At 41.7% G+C, this 17,333-nt stretch overlaps 1 protein-coding gene across 4 annotated transcripts in view; it reads left to right on the top strand.

Moving 5' to 3' along the window:
* The window catches only part of POLR3B (RNA polymerase III subunit B), a 107,745-nt gene that overhangs the window by 76,507 nt on the left and 13,905 nt on the right, over positions 1-17,333 (top strand). The window lies entirely within an intron of this gene.

Genomic DNA, 17,333 nt, shown 5'->3' with positions numbered 1-17,333 from the left:
AGAGCAGTGCTCACTGGTGTTGGTTATCATGCATTCTGCTCTCCAACGTTGTGTCTCTTCTTTACTCATAAATTCCTAGTGTGATGTCTTCTTGTTTTTAATTGATTGAAGATCATTGCATATTATGTTCTTCCTGATTTCAACTTTTATTTGCTAAGCAAGTATATAAAATATTATAATTTGTTTAGTCAATGAATCCAGCCTTAGTTGTCATTCCTTGCATCAGTGAAACTATTCCAGACTAAGATACGGTTTCATCAAAAGCATTTTTAGTTCACTTGATAGACACAAATTATTTTAGCCTGTCATAGCTTATTTTAAAAATTGATTTTAAATAAATAAATAAATAAATAAATAAATCTATTTTATTCATGTTAATTTGACACTTCTACTACTTCAAACAATTCCCTAAGATGCTAACTTCTAATACCTTTTCAGTATTTGTAAACATTTCTTGAGATTCTAGTATTTTCTACTACTTACCAGTGAAAATCAAGTTCTCTGTATTGAAACTATTTCTCCTCTCTCTTGGTCTAGACAATTTCTGAGATGTATTCCTAAGTCATTCTGGGGCAACCCCATTAATTTTATTTACAGCCTCTATTTTACTTGACTTATTCCCTGGATAAGGGCAAAGTTTGATACTCTTCTGATAGATAAAATGTTGGCACTGGACGCTTTACAAGAATGCTCACTATATGAGAGGATCTCCATTCTGAATCCATTTATAAACTTCAAATATCCCATATCCTCATGTTTTATTCCACCAGAATATTGTGCAAAGAGTAGAATAGAAGGATGGCAAACATTTCAGTGATAATCCACTGTATTCTAACTCCACTAAACTTGAAGACAGAGATCATGTCCTTAAATTTTCATAAAGCCTGATAGAGTCTTCCTCATGGAGGATACCTGATAGGTAGTTGATAATGGTTGAATAGATGAATAATTGAAGGTGGGGAAGGAAATATGAAAGGGGACAGATTCTGTACTCCTGATGGATTGATTTTACTGAGGTTTTCATCTATACATAATATGTAAGTGTGTGTATATAGTGTAGACAAAACAGTAGCTTTGAAAATGAGAAACACACCGTTAGTAAGTAAATACAGACCTCTACAGGTACAGGGAAGATATCTGTGAGTCTTTGCACTATAACATTTTTTCAGACTATTAATATGATAGGGATCATGTTCATTGACAGAAGTGGTTTTCAGTCTGTGTGATCTGAAACAGCACATTTTGGAGATCGGTTCAACCTTAGTGGGGCTTGACTTGTACATCTCTATGAAACGGAAAGAAGCCCTCTGGGGTTAGGTGACCTTTCACTCATAGTGAGGAGTTTCTCTCACAAGTTTTTTTTTTTCCAGATGGCTTTTAATCCAAGGATGAAAACCTTCTGATTAGCCTAGATTCCCTTGATACTCCCTTCTCTTACAGCTTCATCAAATTTATTGAAAAGACTGGGAGGAAGTGGGCAAACAAAAAATAGGTACTGTAAGCTATAAGACAGTGATGTAGGACCATTAATTGAACATAATTTTTGTTTCTTTTAAGTATAGTTTTTAAATCAAATAATAAATGCAGATGGTTTAAAAAGTCAGATAGTACAAAAAGGGGGATTTGAACTGAAAAACATCAGTCCCTGCCTTTTTTCCAGTTCTCCTTCCCAGAAGCAATTTCTTCTCATTTTTACCTTCATATTTCAAAGTACTGTTTTTAAGCAACTATATATTCAGTCATCCATTTTAGAGATTACCTATTGATTTTCTGTTATAATAGACAGGAGGAGCAGCACTTCTACCTCTCTTTCTCACTCCCCACCTCCATTCCCTGCACAGGTTCATCATAATTTTGGGTTACTTAATTATTTAGATTGCATTATTATGACCACATAAATATTGTTCACTCCCAAACCAAGTAGTTAAGTGCATTTTCTTTATTTATTTGAGTGTATTTTTTTCAGAAGTTAATGATTACCTCATTTTAAAAATTTGCTTCATTTTCTTATTCCTGTTACCATTCTTCGGTACCATCAACAGCCTCTCAACACAATTTCCCACATGATCAGTAGTCTATTAGGACCATTTCCCCCTCAACAAAAGACCTCCTCTATAGCGCCCCCATTCTTCCTATCCACACTGAGCCCTAGCTTCCCAGCCAGTGTGTTAAGGATTGATCCCCACTGGCCACAGGAGTGCTGAGCAGAGCCTGCCTCAGCCAGGGCCCAGAGTGGCCTCCACTGTGTGCTGCAGAACGTTTTCAAGAAAGGTGAGAACATGCTCTGCGTGAGTCTGCTGTAACCAGATACCACAGGCTGAGGGCTTCAACAACAGAAATTTGTTCTATAAGGTTCTGGAGGCTGAAGTCTGAGATCAGGGTAGTAGCAGCTTTGGCTTCTCCTCAGACCTCTTTCTGTGGCTTGCAGGCAGCCAGTTGGTCCCAGTGTCCTCACAGGGTCTTTTCCCTGTGCACCTGCACCCTGACGTCTCTCCCTCTTTTTACAAGGATGCCAGCCACATTGGGTTAGGGCCCATGCTGTGACCTCAGTTAGCCTTAATTACCTCTTTAAAGAAGCTGTCCCCAAATAGAGTCACATTCTGAGGTCCTCTGGGAGTTAGGACTTCAACATAGGAATCTGGGGGTGAGGGACACAGTTCATAAAACACTTGAGATCTGCTCAGCAGTAGTCATTTATGAAATTCCCATTTGAACCCCCATTTCATGGCTCATCCAATGCTGTCCATCCCACACCATGCAACAATGGAATAGTCTATTCATTAAGTTGCTGAGAAAGGATGCACAAGAAGTAACTTTGTAAGATCATGTACATCTGAACATGTTGTATCCTCATACGTGATTTATACTCTGATTGATTATAGAATTCTAGATTGAAAAGTTCTTTTCTCTAAGGGTTCTGATGACATTGCTACATCACCATCTGGATTCCATGTTGCATCATTCTTCCTAATCTGTGTATGTGTGTGAGCATGTACACCTTGTTTCACTCTTTCCCTCCTTCCTCACTTCCCTCCTCCTCCCTCTGAAGCTTTTACTATCCTTCTTCTATTCTTAGAATTTTTGAATTTTCATTCCTTGTCCCAGGAAATCAGGTACCTTCTTTTCTGGAAGTTCAAGTTCCTTCCATTTTCAGACACTTTCTTATATTACTTTATTGATAATCTCTGTCATATTCTTTGTACCCTCATTGCCCATTTCCTTCTCTTCTTTTTTTGTAGGAGATTTGACTTTTATTTTCCAGATTTTTTTAACCTATTATGTTTCAATTTATAATTAAAAATTTATATTTGTAGTCTTTTTTATAACTATGAGTATATATTTTTAGTATTATTTTCATCTTTAGTTTTAGTTTCTTAGGTGTTTTTTTCTTTTTAGCTTTCTTTTGTTCCTAATCGTCTGTATTCCTTCAGCAGTTTCTTCCCCTCCTATGTGTTTTAGGGTCTGATTTGTCATTGCTGCGAACTTTCCTGGTATACCTGTGAACCCTAAAAAGCCTTTGGAAGCTTTATGGCCTAGGAATAGAATTTGTTGACTGGTGGACATCACTATAGGGGGATCAGGCCGTGAGCTACAGTTATTGCTGGTGCTAGTCTACATATTAGGATCTTTCTAACTTTTGCTGAAACATTGGAATGTTTAAGGGACAGTATTTAAGACTACCAGCTGGCCTTCAGGGAGCCAGGTAGGGGCAGGGAGCTGGGGCCCACTGTTTACTGCACAGACTTTGATTTAATTCCGCTGTGTCAGGCTGGTTCCTCATGCCACCATCTGTTGTGCTTGCTACCCTGGGGTGTCAGGTCATTGTGGTTCAGTTTCTCAAGCAAGGGCTGGGGGAAAAGTGTAGTTTCCTGGCTATACAGGGCAGGGAATGGAAAGTCGATGGAAAGTCTTTTTTTTTTTTCCAGCAAAAATAAAATTTAATTGTGCGCCGCAGGTGTGGGCAGTCCGTCCTTCCTTGGGAAGGCCCGCCAGCCGTCTTGAGGGAAAGCACCCCCGTTCTTCCTGCAGTGGGCGCCTCCAGGACCCGGATGGCTGGCCCTGGGGTGGGCCATCTCAGCCCGTGGGAGGGGGTAGGATCCGAAGAGGCGAGGTGCACAGTGGGGACCCCCGGCACTTTCCCTAGGCCCTTGGCTCCCTCCTCGCCACGGCGGGCTCCAATCCTAGGCCAGCCAGGAGCTTCTTGGGTCCTGGCCCAGAAGAGCCACGGCGCCCTAAAATACCTTCCGGGGAACACAGCCCTCCAGCTCCAGCAGCTCCGGCCAGCCATCATATTTGTTGGTGCCTGGGTTGTTCTTTAAGAACTGCTCAAACGGGCTTTTATCCTTGAGGTTTTTGGCTCCTAAGAAGACCCAGCTATCTCTGAAGCCCAGCTGCTTTGCATGGGTCGATGATTTCTTATTCAAACATTTATCTTTACAGATGTTTGTTAAGTGTCTTCTAAGTGTCTGATAGTATTCTAAGCCCTTGTAATAAGCAGTGAACAAACCAGACAAAATTCCAGTCCTCATGGGGTTTACTTGTGGGCAAAAGAGATAATGACACATTTTGAAATAAAACAAAAGGGGAGAATAGGAAGCATGTGAGGGGAAGGCATATGGTCAGTAGTTGAAATTTTGGGTAAAATGGCTCAGGAGCTATACCTTCTTGAAAAGGTGGCGTTGAGAGAAATAATGGAGTAGTCAACCCTCCCTGGCACTAGAGACAAAAGGAAGGCCTGAGGGCATGCCACAAGCGATGGAGCTGGAGAACCATCCAGGAGGGCTGGAGGCCAGGGTGACGGGAGCAGAGGGGTGAGTGCTGAGTTGTCAAAGCCACTCGTGAACTTGGGCTTTTCCTCTGTGTCAGATGGAGAGCTGCTGGAAGAGTCTGAGCAGACGAGAGAAATGATCTGACTTACTCTGGCTACAGTGATGAAAACAGACTGGGGGCCAAGGGAGAGGCACAGTACCAGCCAGATGCTCTTACAGGAACCTGAGGGAATCAGGAGCGGGAAAAGAATGACAGTGGGGAAACCATGAGAAAGGATCAGTCTGGACATACTCTAGAATTAGCACCCATTGGACTTGCTGAGGGCTGGGATAACAGCCCCACACTTTATCCTGTTTATCATCATACTTTGCGCCTCTGCTTCCTGACCTTCCACCGAGCTGGGGAGAGGGCTGGGCCAGGTCACTGCTTCATGCAGTGTCCTGAGGGTACTGGGCTTTACCTTTCTCCTTCTGTTAAGCCACTTACCTTTACTCTGCAGCCTTCCCAACTCTACCATTACCTCTGCCAGTTCTTTTTCTTGTAGGTTTATACCTTAATTTTTTTTCAACTCTAATGTTAGGTTTGCAGAAGGAAGAACTAAACATACGTGTTTCAACAGCCATATTTACTGGGAACCCCTCTGCGCTCAGCACAAGAGTGTTTGTGTGCTCAGTGGTTTTTTACTACAATTTGTAGAACTGAAGTTAAATTTATTATTTCTAAATTAACCAAAGGTAAGAGGGTATATAGCACACCAAACTTTTGTCTAATGACCAGAGCCTTGCCTCTAAGGCTTCATGTTTTTATTGGATATTTTAATCATTTCTAAGATTGAAAACTAACTTAAAAACGTTTAAAGCTCACACACTCAGGATTTTGACCTAAATGTAACCATCATTATAAGAGTATTACTCACATTCGGTCAATTCTTAATTATCTGAGAATAGCTCATCTTTCTCCTGGGTCATAATTGTAGCTCAGGTCTGCCATTTCGTTCCTTCCCGTGAATGTTACTCATCTGAAACAAGAGGCATGACACTAGCAGATGCCTGTTTTTTGAAGTTCAATTACAAATAAAATTGTGAAGATTCAAAATAGCAGTGATTCTGTTAAAATAATCATATATGTGGTTAAATATCCAGAATACCATGTTGGGTAACTTCAGGAAGTATGTTTTAAGTTCACTGAGGATAGGAAACACACCCTGCAAATTTATTTAACCTCCAGAGCAGGGGATCCCTGGGTGGCTCAGCGGTTTAGCGCCTGCCTTTGGCCCAGGGCACGATCCTGGAGTCCCGGGATCGAGTCCCACGTCGGGCTCCTGGCATGGAGCCTGCCTCTCCCTCTGCCTGTGACTCTGCCTCTCTCTCTCTCTCCCTATGTCTATCACAAATAAATAAATAAATCTTTAAAAAAAAAAAAAACCTCCAGAGCACCCAGTACAACACTTTGTATATAATATGGTATCCTGTCAATATGTGGATAATTTATTAAGTAGAGTATCTGAAATGTATGGACATAATAAACTAAAATCATCATCTTACCAATGAGTGTAATTTATTCTTTCTAGTAAATATGTGAAATGGGATGTGTTATCTTTGTCTGGCTGGTACCAGGAGCATCACCACTCAAGACTGAAATGCATTTCAAGCCAGGTGCCTGAATACAAATGCTCACCCTGGCCACCACTGGGAATGTGCCTTGACTGCCCTAGAGAAATCTGTGTGGTCATATTTAATTCACTACTGTGGACTCAAAACTCTGTTGGGCTCCCAGGAGCTAGAAGGGAAATTCCCCCCTCTGCTAATATCTAGGAAGAGTTGACTCTGCACTTGAAGCAAGAAAATCCTGTGTGGTCACAGGCTAAATAACGTGAGAAAGACCAGTAGTGACAGGTTTGGAGTTATTTGTGGATGGGAATAAAATCTTCCAAGTTTGAAAAGACCTTTTAATAGCCTTGTCTAGATCCATCTTCCTGGAGTAAGAATTCTTCTAGCTCATCTTTTGCAGGTGGTTTTCCACTTTGTGCGTGGGCTGTGTGGGGAAGGCCCTACTGTTCTCCAAGGCAGCGTGCTCCATGGTGGCGCCATTCTGATGGTTCCCTGAGCCTGCATGTACTTCTCTCTAGGCTATACCCATCCTGCCCTGTCCTGTGTGGGTAGGCAGACACCTTCCCCTTTTCTTCATGGCCACTCTCTATACAGCATCAAAGGAAGGCCTTCAGGTTGGGAAAAGGTAGAGCAAAGAGGTAAAGGTCTTGAACCCTACCAAGTGAGCTGTTTTATCTCTTTGTGCCTTGAGCCGTTTTATCTCTTTGTGCCTTGATCTCCTTGTCTCTAAAATGGAGACTGTGTCCTAGGAGTTGTCACTGGAATTGAAGAAATTAGTGTGTGTAAAGCAGTGAACCCAGTGTTTGGTGCAGTCAGCAAAGGTGAGCTGCCACTGATAGGTCCCTCCCTGGTCTCATGCACGCCAGGCAGGAAAGGAATGTCGGAGGCTGGGTGATGTGGATGCAGGCAAGTCAGTGGGGCTTGTTGACCAACAGCAACAAGGAGAGGAAGGAGGCCCCATGCCTGGTTTTAAGCTTGGTAAATGATGGCACCAGTCACAAAGCAGCTTTGTCTCATTGAACTTGAGGCATAGAAGATTGTGCTGAGTGCTTATGTCATTAACTCATCTGTTTTTCAAGCTTTCACTGTGTACCAGACAGGCACTGTTCTAGATTCTGGACTCACAGTGGTTAAACAGGACTGACAGGGTCTCAGCTCTTCTGGAGCTGATGTTTTCCTGGAGAAGGAAACAGAAAAGAAATAAAAATATGAACACGATCATTTAAGATACTGTGAATGGAAGATGACATGGGAGAGTGACTGATTTGAGGGTGAGTGGGGTGCACTTTAGATTGGTGATCAAGAATGGCATGCATCTTGGAAGAAGTGACATTTGAGCCAAGATTGAAGGAAGAGAAGGAGCCAGACAAGCAGAAGCCTGGAACAAGTAAGTCGAAAAGCCCTGAAGCATGAGCGATCTTGGCATATTTAAGGGACTGAATGAAGGCCGTTCTGGCCTGTGTGGCTTGTGGAGAAGCACACAATGTAAGAGAAGCAAGAGGGGCATCCCACAGAGACTTGTTCGAAATACGCTGGGAGCCCCGAGGGCTGTTGGGTGATGAGTCTAAGAAAGGCAAAGGAGATCTGAATTCCAGTTTCAGAGATCACCCTGGATTCCTGTGGAGAGCAGGTTGGAGGGGAACAAGGAAAGAAGCAGGTGACTGTCAGGTGGTCCAGGCAGAGAGGATGGCAGTGGGTGCTTGGGAGGAGTGCTGGAGAAATGGAGGGAAGTGATGGACTCGGGGTGTGCTCGGGAAGTCTGACCGGCAAGACTTGCTGCTGGCCAAGGTTTTGGGGGAGGAAGGGCAGGAACTGAAGGCCAGGATGAGGCCTGAGCAGCTGCTGGATGCTGTTTACCAAGCAAGGGAGGACTGGGGAGGGGGCATTCAGAGTTAGGCAGGGGCAGGGGTTGAGAGTTGGGACCTCAGGTCTGAGACGCCCAGGAGACTCCCAAGTGAAGATATTTCATGGGCATTTGGATGTAGAGTCTGGAGCTCTAGGGAGAGGTTAAATCTGCAGATACATTGTGGGAGTCATGCGCGTGTAAATTTATAGCTTTTACCTTCTGCATTATTAATAATTTACAAGCATTTTCATTCCATCCTTAACCTCTGCAGACTAATTGGTATTGCTACTCCTACTCGTGTAGAACCAGAACATTGAGGCTCAGAAAGGTGATGAATAACTTGCCTATACTACCTCAGTGCTGGCAGAGGCAAGATTCAAATCCAGAGTTTTGATCTCAGTACATTTCCCATTCTGTTCAGTATTGTTAAAGGTGGTTCTTGTCTCTCCTGGTAGCCCACTATCACTCTTCCCTAAGATTGCCGTATTCCCTGGGAACCCAGGGATATAAGATATTTCTTCGGATCCCTGGGTGGCTCAGCGGTTTAGCGCCTGCCTTTGGCCCAGGGCACGGTCTTGGAGTCCCAGGATCGAATCCCATGTCGGGCTCCCAGTGTAGAGCCTGCTTCTCCTTCCTCCTGTGTCTCTGCCTCTCTCTCTCTCTCTCTATGTCTATCATGAATAAATAAATTTTTTAAAAAAAGATATTTCTTTATCCATGAGAGACACACAGAGAGAGGCAGAGACACAGACACAGGCTCCCTGCAGGAGCCCGATTTGGGACTCAGTCCCTGGACCTTGGGATCAGGCCCTGAGCCGAAGGCAGATGCTTAACAACTGAGCCACCCAGGTGCCCCTCATCCTGCATTTAGAGCATTATATTTGTTATCTTTGGTGTTCAGAAAGCAGTGTGGCCCTACAGATTGCCCGATTGTTGTCCTTTGTTAGTAGTTTACTTTGACGAAGCTATTGTGAGCAAGGATTCTTTTGGTACATCTGTAGTGTGTAGATTGCATTTTCTGCCCCTAAGGCTTCTTAAAATATCCTCTTCAGCAATTAGAGAAGGCTTCAAAATCTAGTTTCACAGAACATGAGTGTCTATCCTGCTCTAGGCCTGATCAGTTCAAAGGTGGTGAGGTCTTTAGTAGCTCAGTGAAACAAATGTGAAGCGGAGGCTACACGGCCATTCTATTTATGTGTCGTAACAGCCTAGGAGGCAGATGGAAGGGGACAGAGCAGGGGTGAACTCAACACCAAGTAGTGGGAGCCAGCACCAGTGCTGTGGGTAGGCAGTCAGGGAGGTAAGTGATCGGAGAAGGCCGACTGAACAATGGAAATGTTTGAGCAGGAGCTGTTACAAATGTGACAGTGTGGTAAGCAGCGCTGCCCTCTGTGGCCTCATGTGGAGGAGCACTAAGCAGAGAGTCCAGTGTGGAGGAGGAAGGAAGTGCTTCATGAAGAAGTGGGTATCACAACACAGAGACTACTCCAGCTTGAGCGGGAGGCAGGATGGACTCACAGCACACTTTTTGGATAAGGAATTCCAATAGTCTTCTAATGAGAAATTCAAAGAATTTTAATGAAATACAGCCCTACTTTGGGTCTTTGCAAGGCCTATTAGGTATCTCATCACTAACTGCCACTGCATCAGCTCCCCCCAGAAGAGCTGGGCCTTTAATCAAAAATCTCTAGAGCTGTTCATCCTTTGGTAAAACCCAGAATACTTCCCGTACATCAAAGTTATGAATTTGTTATGTTTGTTTACAAAGCAAGAAAAGCTTTGTTTAGTGTGTTTTAATCTCCACTGGGGAGAAGTGTTAAAACCCTGAGATCTTATTCTCTTTTCCTATGTTCCAGACCTCTGAGTACCTTAGAAGGATCTGTGATATGGGCATAGTTAGGCTGCGAATGGGGGGAAGTAGAGCAGTATGTGAGCCTAGAATGTTCATGTTTTCTCTTCATAATCTTCCTTAGTTTGTACACCGAGCTGAAGATAGAAAAAGACATGTGCATATAATGTGATTAGAGTTGTGTTTGAAATGTGACTTTATTAAAATCAAAATTATGTGTTTATGGGCAGCCCGGGTGGCTCAGCGATTTAGCTCTGCCTTCAGCCCAGGGTGTGACCCTGGAGACCCGGGATTGAGTCCCACATCCCTGAATGGAGCCTGCTTCTCCCTCTGTCTCCCTATGTCTCTGTCTCTGTCTCTCTCTCTGTCTCTCACGAATAAATAAATAAAATCTTTTTAAAAAAAATTATGTGTTTAAGCGTCTCAAGCTTTGGTGTAAGTTCTTCCTGAAGGGAACTCATCAAAAGCAAATGTTATTTCTTTTTTTTGTTTTTAAGATTTTATTTATTTGTTTGAGAAACAGAGATAGCAAGAGAGAACACAGCCAGGGAAGAGAGGGAGAAGCAGACTCCCCACTGAGCAGGGAGACTGGGGCTCCATCCCAGGACCTTGAATCATGACCTGAGCCAAAGGCAGACACTTAACTGACTGAGCCACCCTAACAGGAGCCCCTAAACATTTATTATCTTGAGCCTTTTTCTGATGGCTATTTCATTTATGAGAAGGGTGAGCAGATTTCCTGCTCCTTTTTAAAAAAAGGAATTTTTGACAGAAATTATCTGTTGGCCAGAGGAGTTCCCAAGTTTCCTTTCAGTGTGCAGACAAACCAAATTACTATATTTCCAGATTTCCTCCTACTTTTGCTGCCATTCACAAGGAGGGAGGAAAAAGTGGACTCCTTTGATGTGGGGGGAAAAAAAGCAATATATCACTTCCCTGAAAGCACATTTCTCAGTCTCTCATGTGAAAAAGGATTAGCACCTCCAACAAAGGTCCTGTAGATCACAGAATCGGGCAGCAATACCAAATAGTACTCCTAAGGAGAGGAAAAACTGTATTTGAGCAAGAATGTTTGTCCTGGCAAACAGAAGCTTTTTAATAACTGCAAATCTGAGATAAAGGCCTATGCTCCTCAGAGTCTCCCCGTAAATCCTCAGACAGCCAGTTTAAACAGAGTGACGCTGACTTTTGTTTTAAAATAGAAGTATAGTCTTGTCAAAATACAGTGTTTTCATGGACCGGCTCCGAATATCTTTGGTTAATAAAGATCATGTATTTAGGGATAAAATGGTTTAGAAGATTCTTCTTTGACCCTCTCCTGTCAATGGCAGTTCGTTCGAAGGCTACTTACTTCTGTGGCGTGTGAATAAAAGTTATTCCACACCTTGCTGAATTAATGTATTACGGTTTGGGTTGAGTGTTTATTAGGAGAAAAGAAAAAGTACACTGACTTTACAGCACATTACAGAATCCTTACATGGTTGGTATAAAGAGGCTTCGGGAAGTAAGAAAACGCCAATTCTGTGTGGCAGAAAAACTGAAAGTTCATTCATTAAACCAGCTTTGGTTAAAAACCTTGCTTTTTCCAGGTATTCCTGTATTTCCTTTTTCTGGATTCTGTTTCCTAATATTGAGAGGGTGAAAAGACTCTGATTGAAAATAATAATCATACTAATAGCACCTTGTACACATGTGGCACTTGAGGCTGCCTAAAATCCTCTCTGCTCGCCTGAAGCTTCAAAGTCTGGATGTCTTTGGCTCCCTACTTTGCTTGATCCTGCTTGAATGAAAGATTCTAAGTGGGAGGGGAGAAGGGGGCCGATGGAGCTAACAGTGGGGGAGCCCCGGGACAGGACGAGGTGTAGGATGCCAAGTGACCCTTCAGAATTTTGGTCCAAAAACAAAATCTGGGAACTCTTTAATGTTGGAAATCAGGATTATTTAGTCCACATGAACCCCTTAATTGTAAGAAGTTTTTATTTGATTTACTTTTTTAAGAACAAATTTTGGTCTTAGGTAGCTAGCCAGTAACCCTCTGACCTTTCAGTAAATACCCAACTAAAGCTTTGAAATTAGGGTGTTTAGTGTTTTATGGCCCAGAATAAAAATCTCCAATTCTGTTTCCAAATAGTGTAGCCTCAACACATTTTATTAAGCTCTTGACACATTCAGCCGTGTGTATTTTGTAAAGTTCCTATGGTTATTGTTTTACAATAGCTGCTTCCAGAAGCATTGTAAGGGTTTCAATTAATCAGCCCTTTGTGTGCTTCAGACTATGCAAATTTATCACATCAAACCATTCAACTGCTCATGGGAAAGCCGTGTAAAAACTGTATTGTCTTCTAGCGCCTCCTCTCATTTAGAGTGATGTTTTAATAAGAAAGCTAATCAAGTTTTCTTATGCATTATTTATCTGTTAACATGTAAGGAAGAGCCGAATTAAAATTATGTCAACTGGGATATGGCAAGAGATGTGATAGATCTGGAAGTGATTCAACGACAAAACAAAGCTCATATGATTCAACAGTTTTTGTCTTCTCTCCTCCCCCTGGGGATTATTTAAGGTGCTGGTGTGGAAAATAAAAGGAGGTTAATTCAATAACTGGAAAGGATGGAGGGAAGAAAGGAGGAGCCACCTGTGTTAGCCTTCCCGTTTTGATTTAGAGATTTACATTTCTGAATATAGGAAGGCTAATCGAGATAAGTTCATTCAAAGCAAAACCATTTCTTCCTTGATGCAGATAAACTGGAAAGCATCTCCATGGCTTACCCCTGCCACTCAGCCCTGCTTCCCTCACTTGGTCAACTCTTTTGCCCTAGAAGTCCACAGCCCAGGCCCTGTGAGTTGTAAAGTTAGTAGGGGACACCGTCCTGCTAATGGGAGATGATCTGAATAGCCCGGCCCTAGTGAGCTGCTTTTCGGCCTCTTCATCCAGTTGGTGCAACTGCTGCTACTCCTTCTATTCATTAGGCCAGTCTCCTCTGCTTTGCTAGTTTGCTTCCTGCTGAGAGTAATTAGGTTTCTTATATAATAATAATTCCTTGTATTTAGAATGCTGCCTTTTTCTAAGGACCTTAAAGTACCTCTCAGACATTAGCTCATCTGTTCTTCTCACACAATTGCCTCATGAGATAGGTGCTAATTGTTCCCATTACAAAGACCAAACAACTAAGGCTCACCCGAGAAAGTGGTGCTTTCCCTGCCCAGAGTAGCACAATATCTCTTGAACAGCAGAGTCAAATTAAGGTCGCCTGATTCCTCAATAGCCTGCCTTACTTAGATCCGAGAGTCCAGGAGGTGATGAGCCCTCTGCAGATAGAAACCGCCCCCCCCACACTCCATCTAGGAACCTCACTAGCACTGGGCATGGCCGAGCAGTCACTCTTTCACTAAACACCAACACTTTTCTTACACTGTGACTGATAGAGAAAAATCACAGCAGCATTTCACCCTTCGTTGGTGCAATGTTCAACTGTGCAGAATAAATAGCGTTGTCTCAGAGGTAAGTACCTGCAGAAGGTAAAAGTAGATCATTTAGCCTCCAATTAGTAGTATTTCAGCAGAACCCACTGCCAGTGTTCTCTGCAGCAGTTAGAGCATTCGAATGTGTCCCGTTGGATGGTATAAATGTATCTGCTTTCAGTATTCAGTTGTTTTAATCTGCATCGGACACCTTTCAAGTGGAGTGGAGTCCTGAACCTCTTCCTCTTTCCCCCCAAGCAGCCCTTATCCCACAGCGTGGGCTTGGCAACTGAGGTAAAGGACTCTCTCCCCACTCAGAAAAGCGAGAGGCCTAACACAGTGCTACACTGAATCCAAAAGTGGTTATACAAGGAGGGTAGACTTGCTAAATAAAAAGTGAAACAATTAAAAAGTGAAGCAGAGTGTGGTATTCAAATGAGACCTGGCTATCAACAACAACAAAAAAAACCATTCACTAGTCAATGCTCAGCACACTTCAGTCACATCAAAAACAGCTCTTGAATTAAAGACTGCATTACAGTTTTCTTCTGCCAGTTGCTACTCCCTTTCCTGTCTTGACACGGTACTAGAATGCTTTCAGTTTTCCTTCTTTTTTTTTTTTTTTTTTTTTACTTTTTATTTTTTTCTTTTTGAATTGAGAGAGATCCATTACACTAAAACTAGTTTTTTTAAAAAAAAGCCAAAAATGACTTGTGAACAAGTCATTTGCTATTTATAATTAGAAATACTTTCTAAGAATGATTCATTAGATTAACTGAACTTTCACTGGGCAAACCTATTCTTAAAATGATTTATATGTTGTTCTGCAAGGCCACGGAAATAGAAATAACAAATTGGCGTAAGATCCTCCAGTGTCTAGGACATAACCCAGAACTGTTACTGTGGGTCCCCAGATGTGCCTTTCCAGCATGGCTTGGCAGTCACACTTGTGGCTTTAGATTCCCTAAAATTATTCGCCTTTACAATTTGAAATTAATATTGATGTTGATGGAATAACATTATTATCTTTTGGGTATTTGTGGAACCATTCTGCTCATTCTGTGTTCTGGTTTCTCCTTATTACCTATTTTCATTTCTTAAAAGGCCTGTCATGTAGTCTGTGGTTTAATTCTCTGTTGGCCCCTATGAGTCCATGACATGTTCCGGGCCTGTTCAACTGGTGTATTTGCATTTTGCTGCCAGGAGGTTGTGCTATAAACAATGGGGTTGAGACACCAGCATGAGCCAGGGGATGAAATTTTATTTTAAAATCTGAAATGCTGTGTAAGCATTTAAGGTATGAATCGGTAATTGTTTCAGTAACAGCTTCCATTAGATATGGTTTATTTGTAGTCCATCCTCTTTTCAAGGATCCAGGGGAGTGTTAACACACTGGAGCAGACTGCATATCATTTACATTTTTAAACCAGCATTAAAGGAAAATGACCATAACTTTCGAGAGTTCTAAATATTGGGAGAGATTTTATGCCTCCATCCTTAGAGAAAACAGTTTTATTTTTTCATTTGAAAATAAGAAAAGAAACCTCCCTTTGCTTTGAGGAAGGATTTGAATGATTCTGAAACCAAGAAATACCTTTTTAAAAAAGAAAAGTCTGGTTCGAAGACTGAGAGCTCTTTTCTCCCCTCTAATGAAATCTGTAGAATACAAACTTTTAAAAATCATCTGTCTCATTTGAGATTCAAGATCATCAAATTCTGTCTAAATATTTTGTTTTAACTTCTAAGCTCATTATGGTTTCTTTGTGTTAACTTGTATTAAAATCTGTCAGCTATGACTGGTCTCATAAGCACAGTCAGCGGACCAGAATAAGTTAATTATTTACTTGTGTCACTAGTGCTCTTCATCTAATGAAATGCACAGCTGTGTTAGATCTGCAGTTGGATGTGTAGCTTCCATTGTTCGGCGAGTCAGCAGAGGGTAGAAGCCCCAGTGATGGAGAGCCCTCAGTTCTTTCTGCTGTTCTGGCTTTCTGTGTCGATTTCATGGATCTTTTATCATTCACTTTCACACAAAACAAACAACACAGGGCTGTCTGCTATGGGAACCATCTTGGCATATAAAAGGGTTTTCAGAGCCTAAAGTAATTTTAAGTTAGCTAAGATTTAATTTTTGGCTTACAGGTGCCCTTGATTCGGATGTGACCAAAGCAGTTCCTCTAATGGAATGAAAAATTTCCAGAGTTACTTATATGTTTTTAAACGCAGCATCAAAAAGGGGCCAATGGAGTTATTTCCCCCCCCAAAAAAGAAAGTGTACTACATTTACTCAGATTTCAAGCAAAGTTATTAGTTTCAGATTTCAGGGGAAGGAGCATTGCTTTCATTTTAATAGCGGAGTTAAATGGGCCTGATTAAATGTGTCAACGAAAACTAAAAATACCAGATGCAAATCCCCTCTCCTAACCTCCCCCCTTGTAAGTATTCCCTACTTCTCCTCGAGCTTCTGTACCTCCTACCCCTCACTCCCACCTTCTCCAGTTAGGGGGTGGACGCCAGCTTCCCCCGTGAACTGTTGCTGAAGGGTGCTGAGGTCTTCCTTTGGTTTTGTTTTTAAGGAATCTAGCCAAGCCTCCACCTCCTCACCAGCCAAAGTGACATTCTGTCCAGAGCACATCCCAGGACCAGCCTCTGCAGGAATTGCCGTTTTTTAACATTTTGGTCACTGCCACACAATGTTGTTGTCGGTGTACCTAGATTTACAATTTGATCTCTTTCAGAGAAGATTTCCCAGTGGCTACTGGGAAATACAAGTGTTTGTCAGATAATTTCAGTGTGGACAAGATGGATTTTTGGAGGGAAGAAAGAAGGGGTCACACACTCAGCTTGATTTAAATTCTAATATATTGTAGTTGAATTTGAAATAAACTGAACTGAATGATCGTTTCTGTGCTTCATGTAGGAAAGCATATGTTCTTTTATAATAAAACAGTACAATTTCAACCAAAAAGCCAATTAAAGTACCTACAGGCTCTAGAATTAAACACCACAAACCTGATTACCATATTGTTGGCAGCCACTAGAAATCAGAATATTAATAACCAATACTGAAATAAGCAATTGGCTTTCTTTTTCTTTAGACTTTAGCTCTTGGTGACTATAACATATCACAAAAAATTATTTTAAAATAGTTTGAGTGATTATGTAGAAATCAAACTGAGGAATTAAGAGTTTCTTGGAGAGCATTTTTTTTCAGTAGGTATAGATGGTTGATAACTTTATATACAAAGGAAAAGAAATTTTATCTTAGTATAAAAGGATCTTATTTCTTTGTTCAAAGCCACTGTACATTCCCAATTTTAAATTATGTAGATTGGGGTTAACAATCCAAATTATGCCCTTATCCGTCCTACCAAGAAAGAGAAATTAAAAACAATTTAAGCAATAAAATCTCCTACAGGTTAGATTAATATGAAGAGAGTAATAAAATACAGTCAATTTTAGAGACAATAGTGTGCATAGAGCTGGTAGGTTTTTGTTTTATTCTGTTTCTTTTCTTAGAATTCTTCTAATTCTAGCCTTTTCTTCCAATAATAACCTGGCATTTAATTTTCTTGTTCAACTTTACAACTTCAATCAGAGATCACTTTCTAATGTGTTGTCAGCTATAGGAATTAAAATTCCTTAGGGTGGTTTAGGCTCAGCCAGGGAAGCCCTGGCAAAAGCTAGCCAACCAGCCAGTGCTCTGGTTGCCCCATTAGCACATCAGCCACACACGAATACTTTTTGTCACCGTTTTTTTAAAACTACAATGTCAACACACCTTTCAAGTATTTC

Source organism: Vulpes vulpes, chromosome 16 (assembly GCF_048418805.1).
Source record: "Vulpes vulpes isolate BD-2025 chromosome 16, VulVul3, whole genome shotgun sequence".
Classification (NCBI taxonomy): Eukaryota; Metazoa; Chordata; class Mammalia; order Carnivora; family Canidae; genus Vulpes; species Vulpes vulpes.
This window is presented reverse-complemented; position numbering and strand designations above follow the sequence as displayed.